This window comes from Manis pentadactyla, unplaced genomic scaffold (assembly GCF_030020395.1).
Source record: "Manis pentadactyla isolate mManPen7 unplaced genomic scaffold, mManPen7.hap1 scaffold_302, whole genome shotgun sequence".
NCBI classification, from domain to species: Eukaryota; Metazoa; Chordata; class Mammalia; order Pholidota; family Manidae; genus Manis; species Manis pentadactyla.
In genome coordinates this window covers 32,553-52,592 of record NW_026644691.1, presented here as the reverse complement: position 1 = coordinate 52,592, position 20,040 = coordinate 32,553, and the positions used below count along the sequence as shown (strand labels likewise).

At 35.2% G+C, this 20,040-nt stretch overlaps 1 protein-coding gene and 2 pseudogenes across 3 annotated transcripts in view; 1 reads left to right on the top strand and 2 right to left on the bottom strand.

Moving 5' to 3' along the window:
- Positions 1-20,040, top strand: part of LOC130682349 (metallothionein-1A-like) — a 64,946-nt gene that overhangs the window by 32,234 nt on the left and 12,672 nt on the right. For 2 of the 3 annotated variants that reach the window (XM_057496730.1, XM_057496728.1), the window contains one exon: positions 9,945-10,044. The exons of the other annotated variant lie outside the window; for it this stretch is intronic. The gene's annotated coding sequence lies outside the window, so the exon portion shown is untranslated. The remainder of the gene's footprint in view (positions 1-9,944; positions 10,045-20,040) is intronic. 3 annotated transcript variants of the gene reach the window in all.
- On the bottom strand, positions 1,617-12,438 carry LOC130682352 (uncharacterized protein C12orf50 homolog; annotated as a pseudogene).
- LOC130682351 (centrosomal protein of 290 kDa-like) overlaps positions 10,055-20,040 on the bottom strand; it is a 35,896-nt pseudogene continuing 25,910 nt past the window's right edge.

Below are 20,040 nucleotides of genomic sequence, written 5' to 3'. Positions count from 1 at the left end.
CACAATAAAATTTTCATTTATTCAGGAGCAATATGTGTTCACATTCAAAAGAATGACATTAAAGCCTTCCTTCAGATTTTTCTCATTCCTCATTGATTCTTCAGCATTTTGCATGTAATAAAGATACACCCCGAGTCAGTACTTCAAGAAAGATATCTTTATTTGCCTTCTTAGAACCCTTTCTTCTTCATCACAAGGTGAAGTTTTAGAAGGACACAGGTCTGTTAGTTAAATGGAATTACAGGATGTTCCCTATCAGCCTCCATCTAGACAGCTTTTCAGCTCAGCTCTTTTCTTACATCTTTCTCAAATCTATCTCACCAAGATATTTTTCTGACACAGTTTTCATTTCTGTCTGTGTAAACAAAATGATCATACCCCCATGTATTTGAAAGTGGGTAGACAGGGCACCATCAGAAGCCAGAAATCATGGCCTATTACTTCACAAGCTGGAATCACATCTTATAAAATATTTTAAAATAAAATATTTCTACAAATATTGACCGCTCCCCACATACACTGAAAAAGAGGCTACCGGTAAACTCAAGATGCATGCAAATATAAATACAGGTGTCTCAAAGTCTTAATGAAATTACGGGCTTTAATAAATTCAGAAGTGTAAATGCTACAAACTTAGAAAAACATCATTTGAAAGGTTAATTACTTGTATTATTCTCACACTTGTTTTTAAGTTTGAAGAATACATTTTTAAATTCTTGTTTCAGTCACCCTGTAGACAAAATTTCAAAAATTAAATGAAAATCTATTACACAATTCTAAGCAAGTACAAAAGAAATGAAAAGTTTTCAAATGATGTCTCTTTTGTATTTGTAAGCATTTATACTTGTGGAGTTATTAAAGTCTTAAAACCACACTAAGACTTTGGGGACACTGTTATTAATTCACTTTTTCTCTATAATAAGTCCTTTACTCCAATATGACTGTATAATTTTTGCTTTCATGGTAGAAAAATGTTTATTTTTCAGTTTTGAATAGGGCATAGCTCAGCAGACAGATTTTGTAGTTGCCCATTAAAAGACATTGTTCGGCAACTTCCCTGCATAATAAACCAATCTTAGTCTCTTTCTACAATACATCAAAGTGAATTTCTATTGGAATTCCTCTAACATACTCATCCTAATCTGTAACTGTGGGACTTCATTGAATTTGTTTACATTTTATCTATTATTGTTGCTGAGGGCCTGGATTAAAAATCTACTATAAAGAAAATGTGAAGTCTCTTCCAAAAAGAATATTGCAAAACAGAAATCAAAGACATAATTTTACTACTCAATCTGTGCAATATCAGTTTACAATTAAAGAATGATTTTAATTGTCAAAATTTTAAATTTTATTAAATGTTTGTGGCAAGGCATTGAATAAATTCCAGACCTATATAAATACACAGGCAGCTGTTTGTAATTTGCATTTTGAAAAAGCACAATGTACTTCCTGCGTCTTATTTCAGAATTTGCATTTTATTATCTTTGCCTATCCACTATATAGTATGGAGTACTTGAACATCTTATTTGTATTTTCATTTTGATTGTAAATCAGATGATGTCTGACACTTTTCTCTTTTCTCATTTTTCCCTTCTCTCAACCTCCAGGTTTATTTGCTCCCATTTCTTCTTGCCTCTAGTAACAAAACACATGAAATACTTCAATTATTTTCTTCTTCAGCATTCTTCAGTGTAACCAACATTTTATATGTCTTTGGCCATTACATTACCATAAATCTAAAGGCAAACCAAAAACTAAGCTTGTTGTTTTTATTCATAAATTTTCAAAATGCCATTCAGCTATTTGCACGTCTTTCTGAAGCTTGCTGTGTTTTGAATTTGGATGGAGGGATGGAAAGGAAAGCAAAAAATACTGTGTATAATACTGCACCATGGGGCACCCAGAATAAACGGAATGGATGTTCCATCCAATGGAGACAGATGCCTCCAGTCACACCAGCTGTGTCCCTATCAGAAAGGACATGTGACGTCAAGGAAAGGCTGCCAATGACAGTGACACCTCTACACACCTTCAGCTCCTTTCCTAGATTCCCACAGACACATTTTGCTCTCCTAGTGCGTTATTCTCAGAGCATCCAACAACATCTTCCCCATTTCTACTCCTGTGGCCTTGGCTCCCAGATTTTCCTTAGAGGAACAGACCAGTGGTAGCTTGTGCTTTCTGCCTCCTTTCTCCAGCAGTCCAGCTGTCCACTGGGAAGTGTTGACATCTCTCTGACCTAGCAGGAAGTACAAGGGAGGAAACTCAAGCCAATGTTTCTCTAGTCTGGTGATGACCCCAGTTGGAAAGGATAAGAGTTCAGACATTCTAAATTTCCCAGTCTAAAGCACAGGTAAACAAGGAAACTAACTTTATTTTGTTATAACTCTATTTAATCTGTCTTAACTCTTAGTCCCCCCATTCTGCCTGATGTAGAAAACTTATCTAGTCCTTTGTACATAAACTTAGTCCACGTCAGTGATTTCTTAGTTACTTCAGGTTTATATTTCAGTCACACTGAGATTTAAAATTTTCTCTCAGGGTTTTTCTCCCTTTCTCACCTCCTTGCTGCTCCCCTCATTTCTAGGGTTGGGACAGAGGAGAATGGTTGCTGCTGTGGGATAGCTTACAAGAGAGTATCATCTCGACAATCTTGGGTGTCAACAAGGTCTGGGTCATGTGCTAGTGAATCAAGGCCCAGATGACGTAGTCTAGGGTCTCTCAAACTATAATATGCTTTCTAATCATGTGAGAGTCTGGCTAAAATGCAGATTTTGATGCAGCAGATCTTAGATGGAGATTCTACATTTCTAGCAAGCTTCCAGGGGATGTCATTGCTGGTGGCCCTCAGACCATACTTCAAGTAACAAGGGTTTGACCAATGGATGATGGCTTGGTTTCCAATCAACTCCTTGGCAGAGCAATCTATTGAGATCCCAGCTGAGTTCTCCCCTGTAATAGGCTCCAACCGCAAAGGCATCATTCTGATGCCATTCCTGTTGTCCCAGTCAGGAGACTTTGCATAGACCCACTGTTCCTCTCTCCCAGGAACTCACTTGCACTTGAAATTCACAAGAATATATAATGCAAGCAAGCTTGGAACTTGGAAATCTTAAGAAGCTTCTCATGTTCAACACAGCCTGCTCTCCCCTCCAACCCACCACCATCTGGTATTGAGAAACTCTCTCTAAAACTTCTCCCTAGACTGCATCTGGGAAGTGCAACGCAGTTCCTCTTTATGCTCAGATTCTTATAAACTTAAGAGGAATTCTATTATTGACCTTCCTGCCAGCCACCTGGCAGAGCTGGAGGTGGTAAGAGACGAGGAGGAGATGAGTACTGAATAAGCGGCCCCACAGTGATCTGTTCTCCTGCTGCCTTTCCATTCCCTCCTCTGTAATTTCCAGGTTGAAAGAAAAGAGCAGCTTTGTCAGCTGACATCCCTCGTTACATTCCCTTTCTTGTGCCATACATGGACGGTACATGTTTCATGCTCTGAAGTGACAACACCTTCCCCCAAATCCTTCTGTAATTCATGTTTAACTATCTGGGATGGGACAGGAGCTGTCACTGGGACCTGGGGGTGAGGTGTACATCCTTTGATTCTCCAAAACCATCCCACCCACAAGGAAACCATGGAAGAAAAAGATGTGGCTTGGCAATTTGCAGTTTCATCCAGGATTTTTGTCAACTTTTCACCTCCTTCCTCCCTAAACTAAGTGCAACCACATGTGAAAACCCACACAAAATTAAGAGAAAATATACTCGGTCAAATAGTGCTACAAGCAGAGTTCTCTTGCAGAACAACAGAATTTGGGAACAGATGGGAAAAATGAAAAACAATTAACTCCAGTACATAAATATATATACAAGTTTGCATATTGCATCACAGTTAAAGTTCAAAGAGCTTAGAGAAATAATGCTTTAGAAGATTTCAGCAGTTTATCTTGGGAAGAGGATAGTCTCTAGTCTGGATGTGTTCTGGCTCATTTTGGGAAGCTCTTACAAGAGCTTATGTATTTCAGATGATTCTGAAAGTTCTGGGCTATCGATTTAGGTAGGGACTCCCTATCAAGGGCTTTTTCTGAAAGGTTCATTTCTCTGAGAAGTAACTGAAACCATTTTATCCTGTGTGGCTTCCCAAAGCCATTGAGCCAGCTCCCGGATAAGGTAGAAGAAGCTTTTAAGCCAGAGAACCACCTGAGGTCAGATCTGCTACAAGCCTCTACCCTGAGGTTCTTCCCAGGGTCCCCACGCCTTCCTGGAGATCAGAGCACAACAAGGGGGAGACCACAGTCGCTCTGAACCTCCTGGCCTAGAAACTTCATCTCTGATGCCCTTTCAGTGTGTACCAGCCCATATTTGTCTATGGTGGACACAGTAAGGCTGTAATATTTTGGGTCAGCATATGGTTTTATATCTTTGCTTTGCAGTTCAACAAAGAATGCATCTTAACGTATTATAAAATTGCTGCAACTGCTATACTTATAGCCTAGGAGAGAAGTACATTAAAAGATTTCTGATAACACATAAAAATGAACAAAGACGAACACAACAATACAAAGTAAGATGGCTAGTAGAGAGAATATCTAAACAAGTACTTGTTTATATGCATTGTGAAAATTTTCTAAATTTTCTAAAATAAGTTGTTTGAGCTTAAAAACTTGTCATTCATTTTCAGAATTATATGATGCATTAAAATCACTAGTAAATATTTACCTGTATTTATCTTTTCAGTTTTTGAATATGTTTTTGAAAAAGGAATTCTTTTCTGCCAGGCTGAACCATTATATGATGTTGACATATATTTATCTGAGAAAAAAGGAGACTGGAATTGAATATTTTATAACTTTAAAATCATAGTGCAGGAATATTTTAAAGTTACTCTTTCAAAGCTAAGGCATCAGGGACATGAGTTTATTAAAAGACCATTTAAGTTCTCAATGAACATGGTTACACATCTCTTAATTAACTGTCTTGTTCCTCATATCAGGCTCTCTCCTATGAGGCTAAGCTAGACGAGAATATGATATCTCGGTGTAATGGAAAGATTACATTGCTTTTCTTTGCCATGATTTTACAATTTTTAAAAAGCTTTTTTAAAAACTGGGAGGAAGGAAGCAGAGAAGGAAGAAAAGGAGAAAGGAAGGAAGGACAACCTGGAAGGTACAGGCAAAGTCCCTTTCCTTCCACGAAGTGACTCCATGATGGCAATAATCGCTCTGCCACAGTGAACTCTCTGCCCCGGGAAACCAAAGCATTTATATATTGACTTGGTCTTTAAATGTCTACTTTCCTCTGATGGCTCTGTATTTGAACAGTTAACTAACAGTGATATATTTGTGTTTTCAAGTATTACCACACAGCTGTGATTCTCAAATAATGGTCCACAATAATCCTACGAATTTATTTTGATTTTTCCGTGTTGACATTTGCACAAATGGTGCAAAAGCAATAGCGAGTGTAAGTGCAGCCACCTTCACACAAATCTAGATAATGGCACCAGGCAGTTCTGCTGGCCATTGTATTCTTCACAGGTGTCTGCTCACAGTAAAATAACAATAAAATTGATTTTTTAAAATTAGTAAATAAAATGAAAAGTCTGCTTTACCTATTGGTATCCTTATTTTTATATGTAAATCCATACATCATTCTATTCTAAAACAAGGAGAAGAAAAACAATTTACATAAAACTAACTTCTATTTAAATTATAAAAGAAAAGACCTAAAAGAAGCAGAGTTTTTACTTATATTTCAGAAAGTACACAACATTCAGAACTGCCCTGAGTAGACTGTGAACACAGGAAAATACAAGCATGATATCACAGGGAGCTGAGTGGACTTTGCAACCCAACTTTAAAAGAGCAAAATTCATGTGAGACAGGAAGAAAAAGAGATTTGGTTCTCTCCTCCCTTGAGGCCTGTACTGCCTGACACATACTGTGATTTTGCCTGTTACGTGATGCAATGATTTAGAAGCAATCTGTGTATGGTGGAAGAGATGAGACGTTGTCAAAAATAATTGCCATTAACCCCCAAACTAACCCTTTCCAAAAGTAGTCATGAGGTTCTCAAGAAAAGCTGAAGCACTAGCATGAAGTGATCATTGAACAATGTAGTTAGTGGAACAAGACAAGGTCAACCATTTGAAAACAATCGTTAAGGGTGAAGTAAAGCTATCCAGGGGGAACAGAGTGCTGTGCTCTGAGACAAAACTCTAGGGAGGTTCACAACAAATGATGTCACCCAACATGTTTTCTTCCATATCCTTTAAATCGTGTATTTCTACACATGGAAGAAATCCCTTCACTAGTTTTCTAAGATGTTATGGTGGTGATGGCCTCGAAAAAGAAGAGAAGGTGGGTAACAGTGAAGGTCAGTTGGACCATCCAGAAATTCCATGGTGATGCAAACTATAGACATGAGTAAATTATGTAAGTAATGAACCTCACCAGGACAGCGGTTGGGTTTGGGTTCCTTGTTAACATTGCCTTTAATGTAGGAACTATTCATGGGCCCGCTGTAAGAAGGTGCATTCAACGAGACAGGTTTGACAGCATCTCTCTGAGCATGGATATAGGATGCATTTTCAGCATTTCTGTTTTTATAATTGCGATGGTCCCTCATTTTATTTTGGGAAATTGGTGCCTGTACCACTGTAAAAGAAAGGGGGAAGGGAGTGAAAGAAAAAAAACAAGCTGATTTCAAACCCATAATTAACACATTGCATTTTTAAGTGCTTAACAGCATAATGGGAGACAATATAAGCTAAAAAGACTAAGTTTATTGAAGTTGGTTTGACATCTAAAATAACATCGCACAGTCATGATTAGTTTTTCAGGTAGAAAATACCATTTCATATTTAATCTCTTTTCAAATTATCAAAATACCAAATATAAAAGAAACTTTACCTCTCTACATTCCTGGGCCAGGAGAGTTCTTTGGTTCATCATAAATCCATTTCCTTTTTTTCACACCTTTAAAATCAGGCTTCCTCACTGGCTGGACATCATACACTTAAAGAAGACACAAAATTTTTACAGTTTTTTAAGAGATGCTTTCATCTGAAAACTACTGGAGGTGATAATTACATGTCTGTGCATTGACATGTCAAGCAAGAGAAAAAAAATAATGCATCACCCTAACACTTTTTTTTGGTAGAACAAAGGGTGATTTATTTTAAGTACAAAAAAAAACTATCTTGGAAATTGATTGATGAGAAAACTTCCAATAAGTAGTATTCCTTAGAGGAAAAAATACTTTTCTCCAAAGGAAAGAATGGATTCTTTTAAAAGAACATACAATTACATTCCCAATGTTGTTTTTGAGTAGTTTTAGAATTGTTATTTTGAACACTACTTAAGAAATTGACTTAAGGCAAAATACCTCTAGTGAATTTTACCTTATTGTTTTGAGATCTTAAGAATTTGGGTGTATGGGTAGTTTGGTGAAACAAAACTGAAGAGTCAGATTCTGTATGTGTTAAGATCACTATATCATTCATATTTTACTTGCATTATTTACATCAAAAAGTATATGTACATGCTCAATTTTCCATGAATTTCTAAGGTACAGTTTTACAGAGAATCTTAAACAATGGTAGAGAGGGGCATTCTTTGTTATCTCTTTGTGTGGAGATCATGAACATTCCCAAGTAACTACTGTGCCGAGGAAATGAACATCAAGTTCTCAGTGTGGTGACATTAGCTCACTGCAGTGGACTCATCAATCTGTCTTTGCCCTAGTTCTCTACTTCAGCGTATGTGTTAAACCTTCAGTGATGCTGGGGTTCACTGCCTCTTCTCCAAATATCATACTCCACCCTTACTCTCAAGCTCCCACTCCTAGGATTTGGAAACTATATTTTTAACAAGTAAGCTGGACTTCTTGGAGTAAACCATCATGGGCCTTCCCTTCGGTTCCTAACTGGGATCCAAGAATATTACAGGGGTTCAATAAAATGAAAGAGGGGAAAGAAGGAAAAGAGAGAGGAAATGAAGGAAGATTCATTATTCTTAATTATGTCAAGAGAAGTGGCTCAGAGTACTGAATGGCAAGGAGAAGCCAAATCCAGAAAAATAATCCAGAACATAATAAAAACCTGCCAATATAACCCACTGTGGGTTACATTTAAAGTGCTATACTAATGAATCTTCTGAAAAACTGGCATATTATTAATGTTAACACCTAAAGTAAACTAGTGGGAAAGAATGTAATTTACTAGGATGTATGTCATAATTCATTGTCAGAGTTAGTAGAAGAATATTGGGTTTTTAATTCTTAATCCTGAATAATTTCCAAACCTTCCTTTTTTCTTTCTTTTTAAAAATTCTATTTAAAATAAGCAAAACAAATCCGTGGTAAGACAAATATATACATATACATATATATCTAAGGCCAAAAATTATAGAGCTAATGTCTCACTTGAAGAGGGATCCACTCTGCACTTCACACTGACATTCTCAGTAGCATTTAACAGATGCGTTGTAGGTACTAATTGGGTAGTTAGGGAACACTCTGGATCAGGATTGTCCTTGTTATCTTTCAAAGCAAATTAAGAAAATAAAATGTCAATATTAGTAGAAGTGTTTCAGTTGGAATTTCACTTTCAAACATATGATGGATGCACCTCTTTAAAAAATATGTATGTATATTAATTTTTACCATGTATCCATGAAATTCCCTAATTACCACATTTAGTCCCTAAAGCTTGTCATTAACAAAACATTAAAAATTCAGAAATACAGCCATTATCTTCAATATGTAAATTATATATTTCTGGCAATATTTTTAATCCCTCCAAAGTGTTAAAAGATGATCAATTTAACGTCAAATGGTCTGATTTAAATTAAAGTTCCAGAAATATTTAAAATGTAATGACTTTCACATATTCTATGCTTACAGCTGGGCTATCCAACAGAGCTTTCTACAATGATGGAAATATTCTAAACCTGTGCTCTCTGAAGTGATTGCCACTAGTCACATGTGGATGCTGACACTTGGAATTTGGCTAGTGCAAACTGAAGAGCTGAACTTTTCAATTTTACTTCATTTCGATTAGCTTAAATTTACACAGCCACATGTGGATTGTGGCTATCATTATTGGTGTAGTAAGAGTTTTTGTTTGTATTTTTCCTTTTAATGGTTTGGGCAGACTTTCCCATCTCTGAATGAGAAAGAGGAAGAGAGATTTACAAGTAATTTTCCATAAGAATAATTTGGACACAAGTGCCTTAATCTATTATTGAGGACATTTATTTAACAGTGGAGAAAATAGTAGGTGAAATTGGTTAATATTTGAATGGAGAGTATGTGAAGCCATCCTGCCATTCAATTACAGGACTGGTATACTTTTAGTCTGTGACTAGCTGCCCAGCAGAGAGGTACCAGCTCGGATTTTGTAAGCATAGTAAGAGCAGTATAGAACTATAGAAGATGTATTTTATTATTATATCTCTTGATTAGTAATAAACCAAAGCTAGTAATAATTATAAATGGGGATGTCATGAGATTAATACTCTTCACAGTATTAAAAAAAAAGCTTTCTAAGAAAATTCAATCATACTGAGTATTTGAAGCTGAAAAAGAAACTAAAGTTAGGACTTGGTATTACCATTTGAGAGAACTAAGAACTGCAGAGCTAGCAAGACTCGTATGGAGTCCAACAGTCCAGTATTTCAGATAAGGACATGAGCTAAAAAAAAGTCCCATTGTCAAACAATTAGGGACAGATTCAGGGAACCTTAGGGCTCTTAACTCCTATTTAGTGCATTTAGTAGCAATATATTTTTATTTATTACCTTGTCTCTTGTATTGGTTTCTAAAGCAGTCTAACTTTATGAATAACTTGTCTATTCAAATTACAAATGGATTAAAATTATAGAATGATTAATTACCTTTAGTATCTGAGCGTTTTGACATGGTGATTTCTTTCTTTTCAGGTAAAGCTTTATTTTTGTCTACTCCAAGCACTATGATCCTCTGTCGGACGTGGCAGTCACCTCCTAGGACAACACCTTACTGTCAGTGGCAGTGATGGCAGTAAGTTGTACAAAACCATCTTTCAACACAGATTATCCACACCTACAATATCCCTTTTGCCCACTTTTGTCAAACACTTCTCAGTGATACCATCCCCATCTCTATTCATATCATATATGTTTAGATTAGTACATGTGCAAATTTGAATATGAATATTCAATATGTACACTTGCATACAGATAATATGCAAGAAAATTCATAGTCAGCACATTTTCCTTTAATGTATAACAATCTTTATTTCTACTTCTTCCACCCTTTAGAGATACAGTAAATATAATTTATCTTCCATATAATATCTTCAGAAATATGAAAGTCATTTTTTATGTTCCTTAAAGGTCTTGTTTTTCAGAATAAAAATCTATAGTTGCTTTAAATATTACTTATACACTAAATTTTCAGATCCTTCACCATACAACTTACCCTTCCTAACATAAAATATGTTTCAAGTAGCCTTCTTTAAAAGTGACACTGAATATGGACTACACTATGCAGAAATCAGTGGAACTGCTCTAATAATAGTTCACGTTTATGGAGCATTTTTCTATTTGTCAGAGACTCTGTTGAGTACTTTAAATGACTTACCACATTTCATTATCTTCCTATACTACTCCTAATAATTCAGTGTGAATTTACCTTAGCTATTTGGTAGCTGACAGATGTTACTGACTCATTTGAAACTCTGTGGCCAACAAAAAATACTTTTTTCTTCACCATCTCTATCATGTCAGCTCTTTCCCCATTTTAAGAAAACCCGCCATGAATATCTTGAAACTAAATAAAATGTAAGACTTTATGTTCATCCTTGTGTGAGTTTACCTTGTTAAATTTGACTCATTGTTCCAGCATATTAACTTCCAGTCATCTCTAAATTTTAAGTACATGTCCCTATTCATCCATTCAGTTGTTTAAACATAAAATCATTTTTTCTACAAATATGTATGGTGTGTACATCATGTACCAGATAGTCTACTGCAGGGATTCACTTACAGCAATTGATTATATACAGTTCTTGGCCCCAAGGAGCTTACTCAAAGCCAGCAAAAAATGTCAAAAAGATTTTGAAGAAACTAAGTTAGTTATGAGAGAGAAAATTCAAACTCACTTTTTAATATGATGATATATTCAGAATCAGCCAGTAATAAATTAACTCACTTCCATTTTCAAAAGCAGCAAGGTCAGTCCTTGGTTTTCCATCCAATGATGCTTTCATCTCCCCTTGCTTTTCACATAGGCTAAATTTTTTTGGAACTGTAAGACCATCCCCTAGAAGTTTTTTAAGAAAGAAAAAATCATCCCGGAAACGACTACATGCTTACATAAGTTTGTGATAGAATTCATGATGATAGTAAAATCCTAAAAGTTAATGCAAGTGTTGTTTGCATGGTGATATGATGAAAAAAGTCGATTTATAAATACATAAATTTTAGGCGAATGTTTTAATTATCAGGAAAGCAGCAAGCAAATTGATTTGCATGTGTGGATAATTTATCAAATGGCAATTTAAAAATTCAAGCCTTCTAACACTATAGTTTGTACATAATACATTTAGTCTATTTGATTTGCTTTTCATATAATGAATTGTGATACTTCTTTTGTTTTTATTTATATACCATGAAAAGAAAATGAGTAAAACTATTTGTGTCTACTACTGACTAAAAAATGCTAATTGAACTGTGGTAATTAAATAAGTCTCACCATTTTTCTTATATATCTCTAGATAATTTTCTTATAAAATAAACTATTAAAATGAGAATAAAAGAGAAATGAAATTCTAATACCACATGTTATTCTGGATTGGGTTCTAAACCAGAAAACTACATCTATTACACAGGAAGAATTGCTTCCAAAGAAATATGTAATCATAAAAGCAAATTATTTACAGAATTACTGCATGGAATGTAGTGTCACCATGTGTTTATGAAGGCTCCTCATTCTGTGGCATCTCTGGGAAAGCGTAATTATATTAATAGCAGCTTTTCATGTTAAAGTTAAGGTCATCTGAGAAAAGCACTTCATTCTCACTCTCAATTCTGATGTCTTGTCATTTAACTCTACTGTACATCTTACTAAATAATTCACAGCCTATTGGACTGAGTATCCTTCACAAATCACCTTGAAGCGCTGCCTTGTCATCCCTTACCTTCTTGCAATTCACTGCCATTTTCCAAAGGCTTTTCTAATTCTTTTTCTGCGGTAGAGGTTAGGCTTTTTGATGATGAAATATCTGGAGAAGTATAAAATCTGTAGAATTCACCTAATCTCCCATAAGAAAAGTGATGGTTAGCATATCTGTCACATCAAATATTAGAAAAATCCACAAATGTTTGATTTCTTACCAGATTTATAACATATCTCCTTTATTGCTCTTTGTTCTTCAATTTCTTCAGGGGTCATTGTCCGTAAACTAGATGCATCTATAGGATATATTTTTTAATTAAATTGTTCCAAAGCCAAATAATCTGAAAATTTATAAACCATAATGAAAAATCCCAAATATTGTTTTCATGGATGGATTACTAGTTTTTTTTTTAATCTTTAAGATCAGTAATTTGCATACTGGCAAATGTTTCTAATTGCTGTTTTTCATGTATTAGAATCAGTTGAGAGAAATGAAATGCCTAATCACACATTATGCGTGTGAGATGAGAAGCAGGAGGGATAGACTCACGCTGAGATCATGTTCTTTGGAGGAGGATGTGGGTTTGGGGGATGCGGAGCTACAGCAGTAACATAAAGGAATGAGTAGTTCTGTGTATTACTGAGCACAGAGGCTGTGGTGGTCTGGAGCCCACAGGATGTGTTCAACGGCAGGAAGGAAGAGTCTACTTTTCTGCATGTTTCTCTGCATGTTTCTCTGGCACCACAGTTTTCTGATGATATGGGAAGAATAGGATGCACTAGGCTGCAGAAGACCTGGGTTCTAATGCTGTTTATAATTTGGCAAGGTTTCCTTGGGATAATACAGACGGTAGCCTTTATAAACTATAAAATACTCCATGCATATCTAGAACTTCCAGGATTAAATATGAGACAGATGTAAGCATATATCAGACAGAAGGATATGTCAATATTTAGTTACATATAAATAAAAGATACATAAATCACTTTTATCAATGTTCAGTTATATATAAATAAAAGAGGTTATTAGTATCCCTGTAAACAACTGTACATATTTAAACATGAGATCTGTCTCCCAGCTATTATACAAAAACCTTCCAGTCCAAAAGAGCATAAGCATGTGTAGACATAGAATAAATTAGAACATAATGATTTTAATATACTTAATAAAATTGAAATCATTTTCACACCCAAATCTGCCTTATATATCATGAACCTCTAACAGTTAAACAAACGTATGAAATATTGTGAGGTCTTTTAATGTGCATTGTAAATCTGAGAAAAGGCTTACTAACCATTTTGTTCATCATCCTCCTCTTCTTCCTCAGTTTTTATAACTAAAGGATGGTGAATGGGTAGTGAAATATTCCTCTGAGGTTTCAGGGGTTCCTAACTCTGGGTTGGGGGTGGAATTCCTTGCTGAGTTTCTTACTGTAGTCTAATACCTACGAAGAAAATGCAACATTTCAGGCTTTTCAAGATACATATTATGCACATGTTCAATGATCAACCATCGTTCTCCTGATTAGCTACATAATTTGTTTTAAAAAATGTGTCTCCTTATTTCTGGAAAGGTTATTAAACAAACTTACAAAAAATGTCAACAATTTGCTAGTTCGTAGGCTTTAGATGGTAATTATAACCATAATTTAGTATACCAAATTTTTTATATAAATGCAAAGTGATATTACTGTATTCTTACATTAGATCTGTGAGATAAAAATAACTAGTTGCATTACAACAAATTTAAAAAGACAAATTTACATAAGGCATAGCTTATAATGGTAGAATATGTATGTCCAAAAAAGGAAAAATAATTCAATAGTTCTCATTTTCTGTGGCTTGGGGGATGATTTCTTGAAAGTAAGAAGAATGATATTTTCAAATTCTTCTATTAGCTCCACTGCAGATTGGCCAAAGTCCTAGATTATACTTAAATGTTCTACAACCTTCAAAACCAACCTGCAAATAACAGAAAAAGCTAGAGAACAGTTGTGTCTTCTGTTATTGCTAACTCAGCTCCCATTGTTTTCTAAACCAGTAGTTAACAAATCTGGCTAATTATCAGAACCAACTAAAGAAATTATTCAAAACATCTTTCAGGTCTCTGCTTCTGAACTACTGATTCAGCAGGTCTACATTAAAGCCTGGAAATCTGATACTATTTTTTTAAATGCTTTAAGTAATTATGAAATCAGCCAGGTTTAGAAACCACTGCCCCAAATCAATGATCATCTTAGCAGGGTCCTGGGTTATAGGAAGCCTTTGGTGGATATGCCATCTCAGTAATTTGAAATAAATCAACCCTATTCCAGATTCTCAATTTCCACACATTTTTCCTTTAAAATTGGTTTGCTTGAGAACAGACCTGAGTTCGCAAAAGCCTTTCCTCCAATATACAAAGAAAAAGTCCTACCCTTCACACATGTCAAAATTTACTATAGTACATTGACCAAAAAAGAAATCTTCCTTTACTGCTTAATCAAACTTCCATGAACTTGTAGGGCTTTCTCCAGTATCTTGATTTATATGACATTTCTACCAGTAGAAAATCATGATGTGGTAGGCAGAACAATGGCCCCCAAACACGTCTATGTCCTAATCCCTGGAACCTGTTTCTATACTAGGTTCTGTGGGAAAGAGAAATTAAGGATGCAGATGTATTTAAGGATGCAGCTATCTTAAAATTGGCAGGTTATCCTGGATAATTCAGGTAGGCCCAATCAAAAGGGTCCTTAAAAGTGGATAAGAAAAACAGAGGAAGAAAACCAGGAAAAGAGATGTAACAATTGAAGCTAGGTCAGAGTGATGCAGTGTCAGAAGGAGTTTACTACTCATTGCTGACCCCAAAGGTAGAGGAAGGGGGCGTGAACCAAGAATACAGATGTTCTCTACAAACTGGAGAAGGCAAGGAAACAGACTCCCTCACAGAGTCTCCAGAAGGAATATAGCCCTTAATTTTAATCCAGACAAATCTGCACCAAATTTCTAAGCTATAGAACTACAAGACAATAAACTTGAGGTGTTGAATCCACTTGCTAAGTGATAATTTATTACAGCAGTGACAGAAAATGAATTCACATGGTATTAGAAATAGTGGTATTCATGTTGGAATGTTCTGAATTCAAATACACTGTCGTAGTTAAGAATTTTTGTTGAAAAATTTGCTTCTTCTATTTCTGAACTATTGTTAAAGAATGTATTACTCTTGAAGGAAAGTCTCATACATCAATGATACGAGAGCACTAATAAGAAACTCTGAAGGGAAGACATGGTTTTAAACAAACCTTTTTAGCCATTCTCAGTGTTTTCCAATAATTATCATCAGTTGCAAAGAAAAGCTGCACTAAATATTTGAAGCAATAAATGTGAGTCACATTTTTTAAAAGCTTTATTGAGATACAATTTGCGTACAATTCACTCATTCAAGTGTTCAGTTGAAAAGTTTTAGTACATTCATAGAAACCCAAACCCATCAGCAGTTAGTCTTCATATCTTCCCAGTGTCCCCAGCCCTACACAAGCACTAATATACTTAGTTTCTATGGATTTGCCTATTCTGGATATTTCATGTAAGTGGAATCATATACAGTATATGGTCTTTTGTACATGATTTTTTCCACTTACCATAGTATTTTCAAGCTATATCCATGCTGTCATCTATAATAATACTTCATCCCATTTTATAGTCAAATATACCACAATTTATCTGTTCATCACAGGGTGATACTTGGTTGTTTCCACTTTATGGGCTGCTATAATGTAGATACAAACATCTGTGTTCAAGCTTCTGTGTGGATGTATGTTTTGCATCTCTGAGGTATACACCCAGGAGTGGAATAGCTTGGACATATGGTGACTCTATGTAGCCTTTTGAGGAACTGCCAGGCTGTTTTCCAAAGAAGCTGTATCATCCTACCTGCAATGTATGAAGATTCCAGTTTCTCCACGCCCTTATCAACACTTGTTATCCTTTTGATTAAATCATCCCAGGGCATATGAAATGGTGTCTCATTGTGGTTTTAACTTACATTTATATAATATTAATGACAATGAGCATCATTTTATGAGTTTACTGACCATTTATATATATTTGAGAAATGTCAATTCAGATTCTTGCCCATTTTTAAATGGAATTGTCTTTATATTACTTCTATCACAGTGGTTCTCAGAGATGATTTTGCCACTGCCACAGTAGGACATATTTGGCAATGGCTAAATGTAGTTTTGTCTGGGAAGATGCTAATGGCATCTTGTAGGTGGAGGCCAAAGATCCTTCTAAACATCCTGCAATACGTACGACAAAGAAATATCCAGCCCCAAATGTCAATAGTGCCAACACAAAGAAACCTGTTCCATCAGGTTCTCTGTGAATTATTTTGCCCTTTAATCCCCTTCTTCCTTCCAACACGCCCTCCCCAACCCTTTCCCTTTGGTAATGACTAGGCCCTTCTCAGTGTCTGTGAGTCTACTGTGATTTTGTTCCTTTTGTTTTGCTTTGCAGTTATTTGGTATTTGTCTTTCTCTACATGGCTTATTTCACTGAGCATAATATCCTCCAGCTCCATCCATGTTGTTGCAAATGGTAGGATTTGTTTCTTTCTTATGGCTGAATAGTATTCCATTGTGTATATGTACCACCTCTTCTTTATTCATTCATCTACTGATGGACACTTAGGTTGCTTCCATATCTTGGCTATTGCAAATAGTGCACCGATAAACATAGGGGTGCATATGTCTTTTCAGATCAGGGAACTTGTTTTCTTTGGGTACATTCTGAGGAGTGGAATTACTGGGTTAAATGGTATTTCTATTTTTAGTTCTTTGAGGAACCTCCATATTGATTTCCACAACAGTTGAACCCATTTACATTCATACCAACAGTGTAGGAGGGTTCCCCTTTCTCCACATCCTAATCAGAATTTGTTGTTTCTTGTCTGTTGGATGTTGGCCATCCTAACTGGTGTCAGGCAATATCTCATTGTGGTTTTAACTTGCATTTCCCTGATAATTAGCAGTGTGGAACATCTTTTCATATGCCTGTTGGCCATCTGAATTTCTTCTTTGGAGAAGTGTCTGTTCATATTCTCTGCCCATTTTTTAATGGGGTTATTTGTTTCTTGGTTGTTGAGGCACTTGAGTTCTTTATATATTTTGGATGCTAACCCCTTATGGGGTAGATCATTTATGAATATATTCTCCCATATTGTAGAAGCCTTTTTGTTCTGCTGATGGTGCCCTTTGCTGTACAGAAGCATTTTAGTTTGATGTAGTGCTATCTGTTCATTTTTGCTTTTGTTTCCCTTGCCTGAGGAGAATTGTTCAGGAAAAAGCTGCCCATGTTTATATTCAAGAGACTTTTGCCTATGTTTTCTTCTATGAGTTTTATGGTTTCATGACTTAATTCAGGTCTTTGATCCATTTCGAGTTTACTTTTGTGTATGGAGTTAGTCAATAATCCAGTTTCATTCTCTTAACATGTAGCTGTCCAGTTTTGCCAATGCCATTTGTTAAAGAGGCTGTCATTTCCCCATTGTATATCTATGGCTCTTTTATCATATATTAATGGACCATATGGGTGAGTTTATATCTGGGCTCTCTATTCTGTTCCATTGATCTATGGGTCTGTTCTTGTGCCAGTACCAAATTGTCTTGATTACTGTGGCTTTGTAGTAGAGCTTGAAGTTCGGGAGCATAATCCCCCCAGCTTTATTCTTCCTTCTCAGGATCGCTTTGGCTCTTCAGGGCCTTTTGTGGTTCCATATGAACTTTAGAACTATTTGTTCTAGTTCATTGAAGAATGCTGTTGGTTTTTTGATAGGGTATTGCATTGAATCTGTACATTGCTTTAGGCGGAAAGGCCATTTTGACAATATTAATTCTTCCTACCCATAAGCATGGGCTATATTTCCATTTAATGTTGTCTTCTTTAATTTTTCTCATGAGCATCTTGTTTTCAGGGTATAGGTCTTTCATCTCCTTGGTTAGGTTTATTCCTAGGTATTTTATGCTTTTTGATGAAATTATAAGTGGAGTTATTTTCTTGATTTTTCTTTCTGCTAGTTCATCATTAGTACATAGGAATGCAACAGATTTCCGTGTAGTGATTTTGTATCCTGCAACGAATTCAGTTACTAGTTCTAGTAGGTTTTTGGTGGATTCTTTAGAGTTTTCTATGTACAACATCATATTGTCTGCAAATAGTGACAGTTTAACTTCTTCCTTACCAAATTCAATGCCTTTTATCTCTTTGTGTCTTCTGATTGCTGTGGCTAGGACCTCCAGTAGTATGTTGAATAAAAGTGATGAGAGTGGGTATCCTTGTTTTGTTCCCAATCTTAGAGGAAAAGGTTAAAGCTTTTAGCCATTAAATATGCTGGCTGTGGGTTTGTTGTATATGGCCTTTATCATGTTGAGGTATGTACCCCCATATCTATTTTGTTAAGAGTTATCATGAATCAATATTGAATTTTTTAAATGACTTTTCAGCATCTATTGACATGATATGTGATTTTTGACCTTTTTTTAATGTGATGTATGATATTGATTGATTTTTGAATATTGCACCATCCTTGCATCCCTGGAATAAATCTCACTTGGTCATGATGGATGATCTTTTTGATGTATTTTTGAATTCAGTTTGCTAATGTTTTGTTGAGGATTTTTGCATCTATGTTCTTCAGGGATATTGGTCTGTAATTTTCTTTTTTTGTGGTATCTTTGCCTGGTTTTGGTATTAGAGTGATGTTGGCCTCATAGAATGAGTTTGGAAGTAGTCCCTCCTCTTCTACTTTGTGGAATACTTTAAGAAGGGTTTGATAAAATTCAGCTGTGAAGCCATCTGGTTCTGGAATTTTGTTCTTAGGTAGTTTTTGATTACCAATTTGATTTCATTGCTTTTAATTGGTAGGTTCTCTGTTTTTTTATTTCACTTATTTTTCTTCAAATATTGAGTGTAGATCTTTTATTAGGGTTGTATCACCACATAAGAAAATATCTTTTCATTCTGTGGCTTATCTTTTTATCCTTTTAATGGTGTTTGGTGAATGGAAATATTTATTTTAATATATCCAAATTTACTCATTCTTTCTTTAATAATTTTTTATGTCCTTATTACCTTCTGAAACCTTTAAAAATTAGGCTTAATATACCTAGAATTGGTTTTTAGATACAGTATAAGAGTAGTCCATTTTTCCCTCCTTAACTGAAATGGCCATCCTTTACTCGTTGCTCAACCATGCTACCTGTTACAAATCAAGTATTCATCTCTGCAAGGATATTTTTCAGCTTTTCATTGTGTCCCACCTGTCAGTTTGTTTAGTCATTGTCCTAAAGCCTATCACTTTTTAGGCTTTCATATCTTATTGAACAAGTCCTATCATTTTATTGTTTTTGAAGCAGTCTTGACTATTCTTGGTTCTGCATTTCCATACAAATTTTAGGACCTGTTTGAATTTTTATTGAGATTATTTTTCTTATAATTATTTACATAGATGATGAGTATCAAACCACTATGGCAATTCAAATGTCATTGGAATGAAATTTTTATTGTTAAATGTCAGTAATGAAAAAAGTCAAGTACATCCTTTGCAACTATTTAAATTTATGATGAGTTTAGTTAGTGAAAAATATTTTATGGAATAGTTCATTTACTAACTAAAAAACATTAAAAATGTACCTTTAATCTTGGCACATCTTTATTTGCTTGTTCAAGCTGAAGTTTTAGTTCAATATTTTCCGATGACAGCTTCAGGTTTTCTTTTTGAAGGTCCTGTTCTCTTTGACCATGATCTTCTGACTCCATTTCTGAAGTCTTCAGGAAAATGAAGTTAGGAATATTTTTAAGGCTTAATAAATAAAAATGGCATAAGGCATACTG